The sequence below is a fragment of the Argiope bruennichi genome, chromosome 11 (genome assembly GCF_947563725.1).
Source record: "Argiope bruennichi chromosome 11, qqArgBrue1.1, whole genome shotgun sequence".
Classification (NCBI taxonomy): domain Eukaryota; kingdom Metazoa; phylum Arthropoda; class Arachnida; order Araneae; family Araneidae; genus Argiope; species Argiope bruennichi.
In genome coordinates this window covers 65,459,244-65,472,103 of record NC_079161.1, presented here as the reverse complement: position 1 = coordinate 65,472,103, position 12,860 = coordinate 65,459,244, and the positions used below count along the sequence as shown (strand labels likewise).

Genomic DNA, 12,860 nt, shown 5'->3' with positions numbered 1-12,860 from the left:
CAGCACATGACGATATCGCAGCTATACAATTGAAACCCCAACTGATTTTTTGCTGCGATTCCTTACTGTGGATGAGACATGGATCCATCACTATTCTCCAGAGACCAAACAGGAATCTAAAGAGTGAACAGCGGAGGATGAATCAGCACCAAGGAAAGCAAAATGTGCACTATCTGCTGGAAAGTTTATAGCAACAGTTTTTTGGGACGTTAAGGAAATTTTATTATTGTATTATTTAGAAAAAGCCAGGGCCATCAGTGCTGAATATTATGCTGATCTTTTGGATTAACTTCATTCCAAAATACAAGAAAAAAGACCAGGTTTGGCCAAGAAGAAAACCCTGTTTCACCAGAACAATACTCCCGCCCAAAGGCTGTCATTATGGTAGCAAAACTTCATGAACTGAGGTTTGAAATTCTTCCGCATGCCTCCTATTCTCCTGACATGGTTCCTTCTGACTACAACCTGAAAAAGTTTCTGTTCTGATATCGAATTCATCTCGGCAACGAATGCCTATATGGAAGCTTTAGGAGAAAGGTATTACAGAGATGGGATTCAAGCATTGTCGCACCGCTGGAGCAAGTATATGCCTTTGGAAGGAGACTACGTTGAAAAATAAAGCAATCATTAAACAGAATGTTTTTTATTTCCCTTTTTTGGCCGGAAACTTTTCTACCCACCCTCGTAATATGAATTAATAAAACTTTACATTAAATTTACCACTTCGGCAACAGATATTATAGAATTTGGCTAATGTGAACTTTAGAATTCGAATTTTTCTCTGAAACTTTGAATTTTCTTTAAACATAATGTGGGTATATCTTCCATAATTCGCATATATTTTGAATCTTTCAAAGGAAAAAAAATAAAAATTTTGATTTTTTTTTAAATTTCTGATTTAATTTCGTTGGTTAAATCTGCTCATGCTTTATGCCTTCAATGATTATAAGCGAATAATGTACCATATCCTTCATTTACTAACTTTACTCCAGTAAAAAGCATTCAATTATAAAAACAATACATATTTAAATTTTTTAAAGACTTTGAGGCGTTAGGTGTAAACAACTTATCTGTTTCCTAGTTCCATTGGACAGTCGTTGTATTCAAAATGACGTGCAATGCTTGTCTGAAGTGACTGTGAATTTAAATATAGCAATATGTTAGTATTCAAATTAACATCGATTTTACAAAAGTAGACAGGAGCACACTGCGTTTCCAACGTAATGTAAATTTTATTATTATCAAAAAGGCTAACTTTTAACACAAACTAACTTTTAAACTAACTTTTAAACACAAAGGCCTATACAAAAATTGTTGAGATATGTATCTACTCTTAACGGACAATAATGTTATAATGAAGTTGTAAATGACTCTACAATACCAATTAAACAGGAACTGCCAATTCATACATAGTTTGTTTATTAAAATTATCGATCCATTATTTAAATTATCATTTTCAAATTATTAAAATTTTTGAATTGTAATTATTATTATTTAATTTATTAGAATTACTTACCGTCAATTTAGTAATTATGTGTGCTATATATTAAAGCTTTTAATTATTAAAATATATCTTCCCGAATTTTTAGCTAAAAAAATGTGTTGATTTCTCTTGCTTGTATAATTTTTTAGATCTTGTTATTTTTAATTCAAATTTTTGGATAAATCTGATTTTCATTTCTCTCCAATCAATTTCGAGTTACCGAAGTTTCTCTGTATAAATCTGAGTGAAAAATTTTGGATTCCATGTTTTTTTCGATTTGGATCGGAAAATAAATAATTTATTTCATTGCATTTTTTTCACAAAACAATTAGATGACTTTGTTCTTAGGCGTATATTTTTAAATTACATATGTAGTATATGAATTGATTTCAGATTTGTTGAATGACATAAAGATTTCACAAGTTCTCAATATATTTAAATAAATAATAATATCAACAACTAATAACAAGTAATATTTATAAATTGTATATTAGTTTTAGAATGTATCACTCTATATGTGTGATACAAAATTCTTTAAAAATATTTTTCCAAATCTAGCACGTCATTACGTCTTATGTAATAGATTTTTTCTAAAATGGGATTTAGAAATTCTAATTACTTTATAATTTATGAAAAATCAATAGAAATTTTATCTTTGTTCCTTAATAATTTCAGAGACTATTATAAGGAGAAAACCCTTTTATACTAATTTAAAAGTGAAAAAAAAGTTAACTTTTCAGTCGTACCAACTTTAATTCGGAATAATTTTTTTCTTTAACTTTAATTAATACTTCAATATTTACTTTTGAATGATGTTTTAATGATTAATTTCATAATTATGCATTTACTTTATATAAAATATACATTGAAATAATAAAATTGTAAATAATTATAGAAAATATTTTTATATTTCTCGTGTAACTAAGCAAATATAAAGACTACATTTTTCTGTTTATTCTGAATCAGTAATTTAAAATAATTCAAATTATAGGAATTTTATATCGTAATAATGATTTTAATCTGATATTGTTTTAGAAAATTATCTCATGTAAAAATCGATGCTGACAGAATGCGACAACTGATGCAATCAAGTTAGACGAATCAAGAATAAACATGTTCCGGTCTAGATATTCGAATCTCTTTCTTTTATGCATTTCAAAAATTTAATATATGGTAAAAAAATTTGAATCACCGTTACTGAGATTTCAATGAAATTCCAACGTGATTCGTCTCAGAGGAGTTACAAAATTTTTATTATAATTGTAATAAGGAATGATTAAAGATCTTAATATATTTGTGTATATTTGCCTGAAAATTGAAAGCAAAAAATCAAAAATCTGATGGTGAAAGCAAAAGCTGGCTTCAGTTGTGGAAAACAATAATATAAGAGGATTAAGACGATTCATTAACTTATTAAAAACAGTTTTAAAAAATAAACTTTTATTTTTAACGTTTAGTCTTTAATTTATAATTATACCAGTTGATATACCCAGAATTGCTCCGAATTAAGATTCTTTCCAGAACTATGTTTTTAGCATAAAAATTACTACGTTGCATAAAATATTATACTATATAATTTTTTTAATTTAAACTTTTTATCGTTTGTTTTTAATTAAATTATCAGTTGAGACAGACGATTTTTAAAAACCAATGATAGCACATTTTCTCCATAGGATAATATCTGTTATATTGTTTTTGCAAATGTTGTTCATTAATTCTGACGTATAACAAAGGTTGTTTTCATTCATTTTTTAAAAACATGCTTTCATTAGTTTGCTAAAGAAGAATTTCTTATATTTATTTATTTAACTTTTAGTCTTTAATTTATAATTATACGAGTTGATATACCCAATATTGCTCGGTAATAAAATTCTTTCAAGCACAATGCTTTGAGTAAAAATTAATCTTTTGTAAAATATATTATAATATATAAATTTTTTCACCTAAAATTTTTATCGTCTGCTCTTAATTAAAACAGCAATTGAACCAGACGATTTTTTAAAATCACAGATAGGTAATTTTTTCCCTAAGATATTAATTTTTCTTATATTGACATCATGAATTTGAAAGAATTGAAATGAAAAGGTATCTGCATATGATCGATTGATTTAAACATAGTTGAATTACCAATAAAATCAGTGTAAAAAGACTTAGAAAACTATTAGAAAAATTAAAAAAGAAACATCAGTAGAGTAGTGTAATTTATATAAAAAAATTATTTATAATTAATTGAATATTTAATTAATTTTTGCTCTTTAAAATTTTGACAGCATTTTTTGTCATTCTTATTACATAAGAATGACAAAAAATGCAAAATTTGAAAAGTGCAAAATTTGTCTGCATTCGGCCTTGTTATTTAGGAGAAGATGTGGAGCGTACACACATGCATAACCACAATGACTTATTTATATCAAGATGCATTATGGAATCTTAGATTTGTTTTTAAATATTCTCTGCAAGATGGCGCCACGCACGTGATACGAAAATTTTATTGAATAAATCAATTAATTGATGAAATATTTACATAGTTTGTTGTTGTTTTAAATAGCATATTGTGAATATTATATATAAAATATTTAAATAATATATTGTTATTGTAAATATAAAAGTTTTAAAAAAATTCAGTAATCTAACAAATAAGGAAGTGAGCAAAACTTCGATTTCAAAATTGAGTTATTATCAAATACGAATTCATTAATATTAAAAAAATGGTTTATAATCAAAATACTTTATAAATATCATTAAAATTCATGTTAATTTCATGCTTTTCCAACAGCACGTCTCTTTTAAGTTTTATGTTTTGACCTCCAGATTTTTTTTCTTTATGTTTTAATTTAATTAAAAAATGTTTTTAAAAGTATTTTGTTCATTCTTATCATTTTTCTATATGTATAGACATTTTTGGAATAATATTCAAGAGAGGTAATTTCCACACTGATTTACTCGTCTTTGAAATATTATGCAAGATCATCTAGTTGGCAGAGGACATATATTTAAGGGCGAACTACATTCTGGGTCACTTTACCAATCGATTGACCCACACCACGCTGCCCAGGGTGATTAATTGCTACAGTGTGGTATTTCGACAGGCTAGCTGAGATGCCATTTACTAGAGATAGCATAGCTTGAATAATCTGGATTGCTTACAGTATGGGACCCGCACTGGTAGAGAAGTTGCTTTAACCAGATTGTTTTGAAGTTGAGATTGTTTGCCTTTCAGATATCCTGCGATTTACGCGGGCTAATTTAATTATCTCTAGCTGTCAAAGCATTGAATTACATTATGTTTTAGCTCTGCTCATTAATTGACATTTACTGAAAGTTTCTGTATTTATTTGCAAATAGGTCATTTATGTAGTCATTTAAGGGCACTAGCATGTTTTCGAAAACGAAAATTGATTTTTTCGCAAGTAAAATTTAATAGCTGATGTAAAACTTATAGACAAATGATTTATTTAAATTATAAAACAGTAGAAATAAGTATTTATTTCTGAAAACATTTGTTTTGTGATGGCAAATCAAATATGTGTTGTGATGCGATAATGTTTCAAGTTCATAATCGCAAATCGGAAACAGAAACAAAGATTTTGAATAAAGTCATTCCAAAATTAGCATAATATATGAGCATGGGTTTAATAACTACAGCGAATTTATTTTCATTTAAATATGCTAATAATAAAAATTTCAAATAGAAAAATAATAAAGGTCATGTAACTTGAATGTCTGAAAATATACATAAATAATATTTTGTATAATAAATAGCTTCTGAATGTTAATACCATTGCTAAATGACGTACCTGAAGGAGTTTAAATGTTTAGAGTTACATCTATAGTAATCGTCTTCGAGGACCAGCCGATTCGCCAAGATATTAGCTATATTTAATTTCATTTAAATCGCTTAGACGTAACTTTATGTTAATGACTTTAGAGTCATGAGGTTTAAACTACTTTACATATGGTATATCCATTATGCAAATGAACTTTTCTGATAAAGATCCATGACCTCCTAGTGCTATTAGAAAAGCAATTGTCAGGTTCACCTCTTTCCTAGCATTCGTCGTATTGAGTATTCACTTTTTACTTACCGTGTATAAAGAGTAAGTTTTACAATCGTCAAAAAATTCAAACTCGAGAATTTAACGATTTTTTTTTGTATTTTTCGGACAACCCCCGGGGGGGGCACCTTGAAATGAGGATAGGATGCTTCCGGCATGATGGTTGGATCTCACCACCCTGGAGGGTACACAAAAAGGTGGGGGATCTGACTCCTCCCATCGATGACGGGACGTACTTCCTTCGGGCAGGGTTGTACCGTGGCCGGTGATGGCCATTAGGACTCAACTACAGTTCCCGCCAGTGTTGCTGTTGCGGTGGTTCGGTCATTCAGTTTTTATGGTTTAAATCCGTGTGCCTTCGTGGTGTGTCGGAGAATCAGATGTATGACTTGTATGTTTCTGACCTCGCTGAATCTGAAAAACACATCTTTGGAATTATATCTGCATGTCAATATTTCAATTCGATAATTCAAAAACCTTTGAGTAAGAAGTATAAAATTCGATATATAGTCCTTATATAAAATTTGTAAATTTCTATCAAATTTTGGATGATATCTTCTTACATGACGTTATCCATATTTGAGTGATATAAGGAAATCTCTCCGTGCGATTATAAATTAAAGCTCCTCCCTTCGTCAGGCAGCTGGAGGATAAGATACAACAACATAAATTAAAGCAATAAGAAGAGAACTAGATGGATAGAATTTGGTACACAGATTTAACATATAAAGTATAGATATAAATCAAATTATAAATCAGTTTCATCAATGGGTTCACGGTATGCGCTTTCAAAAGCATGTAAAAGTGTTAGTTCAAAAACGCAATGATTTAAATATATGAAATTTGGCGTGTGATCTTTTGACTGCAATTGCAAATGTGTGTCAAATTTTTGTTCTAATCGGTTGAGCGAAAATGCGTCCAATTTCACTTTCAGTATTCTCCTTATAAAATTTTAGTCCCATCCTAGCCATTAATCAACAAAGACTGCATGTTAATAGGTTCTTTGCAACTATTGTTTACCAATGATATACGCTTAATAATACGCAAGTACATTTATAAGAGAATATGCGAAAAAGTTTCAGGAAACCACTCTTGCTATTTATTCGTCTTGCAAGCTAGTAGAAAGTGTTCTTGTATTTAACTTTCAGCAATGGACAAAAATTCTGCGGTTAAGTATCGAATGATATAACGAAAACAGTTTGAATTTTAAGTCAACGAAGTAATCTAGTTGTTAGAAATTAGACAAAAAACATTTTTAGAAATAACCTAAAATCTAGAAAAAAATTTCCGATACTTGAATTGGTATTAGAAAAAGGATAATTTTTTAGGTTTTGAAATTGAGTGTAAACCAGTTTTGTAAAATGAAATTTTTGAAATTATCGTAGAAAAACGCCAGGGTTCAAATTAAATTTTATTTAATTAAAATTTCAAAAAAAAATCACTCCAAGATTTACTTTTTTTGCCCTTTATAATATACATGTGTTGAATATATAGTTTTAAACCAAACAGTCTAGTCTGTAGAGCGACAACACATTCACACCCATTCTTATTACTAGTAGATTTAATTTTAGGCCAATAATTCTGATGAAAATGTTATGCAAGAAATATATATAAAAAAAATATCTTTATAGATTCTGAGAAAAACATTAAAGATTATAAAAACTAAATTAAAAATAATTGTTAATTTTAAATAGTCAAAAAAAAAAAAGAGAGAGAGAGAGAGAGAATAAAATGGAATAAAAAAATGAAGGAAAAGATGAATCCAGGCTGAAGATTTTATCAAACCGGCGTTTTCTGCAAAACCTCGATATCTTGGGATTTTTGGGTCACGAAAGGTCATTACTTGGACGAAAATCAGATTCCTCACAGAAAAACATCCCTGGCTTGAAACTCTGCTTGAAGTCTTCAGCCCTGATTCACCATTTCCTTCATTTTTTTAAAATTCCATTAAATTCTTTTTTTATTTACAATTTAAACTTAACATTTATTTCTAATTTGTGTTTTAGATGTCGCAGCATAGGCGCGTTTTAAAAACAATATATCTTTTTTTTTAAAAAGTTTTTGATTTAAGAAATATTTGCTCTTTAAGTTAAGTTTCATAAATATCGCTTTAATTTTATGATTTGTAGTTTCTTACAGATTATAGAAGTTATTTTCCATCGGAAAATCGTTGGAATTCCAAAAAATATTAATTTTTAAATCTAATTATCAAATACTAAACCAACAATTCGCAGAACTTTATACTAGAATTTCAAAAATTCACTTAGATATGCAATCTTTTTCTGTAAATTAGACTGTTTTAATCAAGGTAATTATTTTAAACCAGAGATGTCATTATCATTTTGCCCTTCATCTATAAATGAAAGACACTACGAGAAGCAATATTATATTTCGCCCTTCTCCCTTTGTCACTGTTAGAGTACTATTTTCAATGGCAGTTTGATTAAGTTTAAAGCCAAATATACATTACATAATAGTCATTAATTTATAATAACATATTAATCGTCATTACTATGTTATTGCATGTTAATAACCATGACTATTAACATGTAATGATATGTTCATAGTCATTAATTTGTAATTACATATTAATAGTTATTAATTTGTAATTACATATTAATAGTTATTAATTTGTAATTACATATTAATAGTTATTAATTTGTAATTATATGTTAATAGTCATAACTATTAACATGTTATGAAATATTAATTATATGTTAAGAATCATGCGTATTAACTCATGATGACATGTTAATAGTCGTGTCTTTTAACACGCAATGATATGTCAAAATTTATGACTATTAACATGTAATGACATATTAATGATATGTTAATGTTCATGACTATTAACTTGTAATTACATGTTAATAGTCATGACTATTAACATGTAATGATATGTTAATAGTCATGGCTATTAATATGTAATGATATGTTAATAGTCATGGCTATAAACATATAATGATATATTAATATGTTAATAGTCATGACTGCTAACACGTAATGACGTATTAATAGTCATGGATATAAATATATAATGACATGTTAATAGTCATGACTGTTAACATGTAATGACGTATTAGTAGTCATGACTATAAATATATAATGATATGTTAATATATCCCATTTCATGTCTCAGAAAAAAAACCAGAAAGCATAGATAAATTATCAATATTAATTGCAAATTATAAAATACATAAGGAACATTAGAGTAGAGTGATTTTATTGAACATCTCGTATAATTTTTCCCATTTTTTTCGCCTTCTTTAATTAATTTTAAAAGAGAACGATGAATATGAGATGTATTAGAAAAGGGAAGCGGTCTCAGTTCTTTAAGCACTTAAATAAAAAAATTTAAATTTTCTCTTGTTCGAGCATTGTTTAAGGTCTTGAAAGAGCGGAGAAATCCGCTTACGTCCGGAAGGCAGGCGAAATTTTTTTCGAATTTTTGAAGGGGGGGGGGAATGGAGGAAATAATGGAAGAGCCAGGAGCCGTTGGAGAAACAGAAATCCATTAGAAAAATGGAGGGGGAGGGGATTAGAAGGACTCGCGAGAAAGAGGAAAGTTTATTTTTTAAATATAGTAAAAATGCGCGAACAGATATCGATCTTTAGCATTCTCTCTCCTGAAATGGTATCTTTTTTTTTTTTTTTTTTCCTAAATATAATCGGTGACAGTAGTTTCAAGTCACATAATGGAAATCATGGAATTTATGTGTTTATTAATGGAAGTCATGGAATTTACGTGTTTATTAATGGAAGTCATGGAATTTATGTGTTTATTAATGGAAGTCATGGAATTTATGTGCTTATTATTATCCAGAATTAAAAAGTTTCGGAATGTAACTCTAATTTATATAAATACGACTGATACTACACAAGATTTTCGTTTTCAACAAATATCTATCAAAGCAACTTGACTGCTTTTGCATTCTTGTACGCATAGTATAGAAGAAGTACAGTAATCTCCAAAAACATTTGAACTCGAGATTTTGATGAATCTCTATGATTTAGACCTCCTGAGTTTTGGAAAATGTCCGTCCGTCCGTCTGCCTGTTTGTGACAAAGAAAATTCAAAAATGCTTCGAGCTAGACGGATAAAATTTGGATCATGGTCTGTATATCAAATATGTAGATAAACCGCAAAGAAGTCCATCTGTTCGAATATAATTTAACTCAACAACTACAAAACGAAGACAGCTAGATATATAAAATGCGATACACAGATTTAACATCTATAATGTAGACACCTGTCAAAGTTTGAGTCAAATCCAACAATGGGTTGATCTGTCTGTCGGTCTGTACATTCAGCAACATTTAAACTGAATAACTCAATGATTTAAATATATCAAATTTGGTATAGCATTTTGAGACTGGTAGTATAGTTTTGTGTCAAAGTTTGCTTCAATCAGTTGGGAAATACACGTCTAAAATAAAAATTTCATTGTTTGGATACTATCAGCCGCATGTCAGGGATTAATCGCCAAAAACCCGCCAAGAGGACACAAAGCATTCAATAAAATTCCGAAGGTTAATATTTCATAACTTATGTACACCAATGTCATGCAAGATGCTTTCTGATATAACATATTTAATACACAGCATGCGAGAAAGTTTTCAGGATACCACTCTATCTGGTTGAAATTTTAATACTAATTATTTGATACCAATTATTACCAATAATTTCTTATTTATTCGATACCATTAATTTCTTTTTCATTTTAAAACAAAGTTAAATCATCTATAATTTGCATGTACTTTGATTTATTTTAATTGCAGAATTTAAAAAAAAAAATGCATACTTTCCGTTTATCAAAATGCTGCATTCTTCAGAAATCGGATAAGATGGTTAAACCAATGGTTACTTTTAAGGGTTGTACTCTTCTATGCGCATCCGTAAGTTCGAGCGGATTCAGCAAAGAAATAAATGAAAATTTTTTATTGAAAATTAAATATTTGAACAAACTGTACTATTCTACACTATATTATTCCTTCTATGCTCTTCACATTATTACTGTACTATTCATTTTGAACTTTTATTGAATGATAAAAGTTCACAGATTTAACAGACTTTATTTTATTGAATAACCTTACTAATATCTTGAAATCATTAATTTTATACTTGCAAAAAATATTGCTTCCATTTTACGTATTAAAATCAATTACAATTTAATTATTAATTACTTACATGAAATTAAAGCTGTTACTGCCGTAGTTAACTCTGTCATCATTTTTGGTCCTGATGCATTTGATCAAACAGAATCCTTGCGATTAGGGTTATAAAAAACGAGAAGATCAAAACGTTAAAAAAAATTTACCATTGACTAAGATTTCAAAATAAAATAAATTTAAGACGTTTTCCTAAAAAAAAGGAAAGAAAAAAATACAGAGTAAAAAAAAGAAATAAAAAAAAATCATTAATATAAGAATTCAAAAATAAAAATTTTCATTAATATTCTCATTTTTGGAATAACCATTTTACAAACAACTAATCAGAAATTAGTAAATATTCATCCATTGTTTAATATCGTTTGCTGGGAATTTCCGTTGATAATATTGTAAATGGAAATTCTATTTAACTAAATAAATCTTTGAAATTTCGCCTTGGAAATTTAACAAAAATAAATAAGGAATATAAAAATACAAAAATTGAATGATATTTATCAGGTCCCGGTTTTTATTAATCCGAATTCTTTGAATACATTTAATTTTTTACTGTTGCCACATTAGCTTCCAGTTATCTGAAATTTACTGCATTTTAGAAAAAAAAAATTGTTTAATTTCATGGAATTTTGTAATGAAATATACAGAAACAATTAGTACTTCAAATCTGCTTTAATGAGCCCCTTGAGTTTTTCGCCAATGTAATAAATGAAACAGCAATGATGAATAGTTTTTTTTTGTTGATTTATCTACTAATGAGTTGAGTTGTGCAACTACTACTTCGTTGGCAATTAGGTATCATTCACATCGTTGGCGACGCAAAGAGAGGCTCATTAAAGTAGATTTCAACACAAGTGCAAAGTTGTTCATCATTATCCATTGACTTGCCACAGAGTAATGGCCTTTTTTTTTTTAGCATTTACTCTTTCTTATTGCTTATATACAAAATGTCGCAGTGTCTTTTCCTAGTCCAAATGAAATTACTAAATCTTAAAGTCAAACATTCAATCAAAACGCACTCTTCAAAAAAAAAAAAATGAATTAATTGCTTTCCCCTGCTTGCAAATTCTTCTTCATTATCTTAATATAAAGTATCTCCGGGTAATATAGCTTCTTGGCAGTATTAGTATTAATTTTCCCTTTTACCAATTAGCGTGAATGGTCTTCCCAAAACTTTCTCGCGTACTCTCTAATAAACTTGTGATGTCAGATAATGCCTCGCATGTTATTGACATACAATAGTAACCAAATTTCAACTTTTGAGGACAATTTAGTATTTTAACTGAATACATTCGTGTCATTTTTGGCGATTATTCCTTAGCATGAGTCGAATAGTATCCAAAAATAGAATTTGTGCTTTAGGCAGCTTTTTCTTCTCAGTCGAATGAAACAAAGATTTGACACAAGACTGCTGCACTTGACTCGAAATCCCACACCTAATTTGATATATTTAAGTCGTTGCCTTGTTGAATTACCTCGTTTATATATTTCTCAAAGTACAGACTGACAGACGGACGAACCTTTGTTGGAGTTGGTTTAGAGTTTGATAACCACTATATATGTTAAATCTGTGTACAGAATCCTATCTTTCCACCTGTTTTCTTTTTGTAGCTATTGTGTTAATTTACATTCGAACAGCAGGACAGACGGACTTCGTCTGACTGGATTTTACCCAAATTTTGATGCAAATCTACAGATTTGGTGTAAAGACTCCACACCAAATTCATCCGTGTGGCTCAAAGTGTTTTTGAACTATCTTTGTCACAAGATAGTTCAATTTCCAAAAATGCGTTTTTTGAATTTGGGGAGGTTTGATAGGTGGGGATTCTCCAAAATCTCGAGTTCGAATTTTTTGGTCAGTACTATATTTTCTAGATACTACGTATAAGAGGAAATACAAAAACGTCTCCACTATCTTGAAAAGAGAGCCGAAAAAAATTGCCAGGGCATCATTCCGAGCAGAATTAGTCCTATAAACTTTCTTGTAGATGAAGAAATCTGCATTTTCTTGCTTAAAAATACTTTTTACTTCCTCATATGTGAAGAATACAAACAGTAAGTACTGTTAAAGAATTCGAAATCGATATTTTGACGAATCTCCGCGCTTCAAATCTCACCGAATTCGAAAAACATTCTTTTAGAACTATGTCTCTCTATCTGTG

General features: G+C 28.9%; 1 protein-coding gene across 4 annotated transcripts in view; it reads left to right on the top strand.

Annotated features, from left to right (window-relative positions):
* Positions 1-12,860, top strand: part of LOC129956864 (FK506-binding protein 5-like) — a 245,807-nt gene that overhangs the window by 71,284 nt on the left and 161,663 nt on the right. The gene's annotated exons all lie outside the window — the stretch shown is intronic.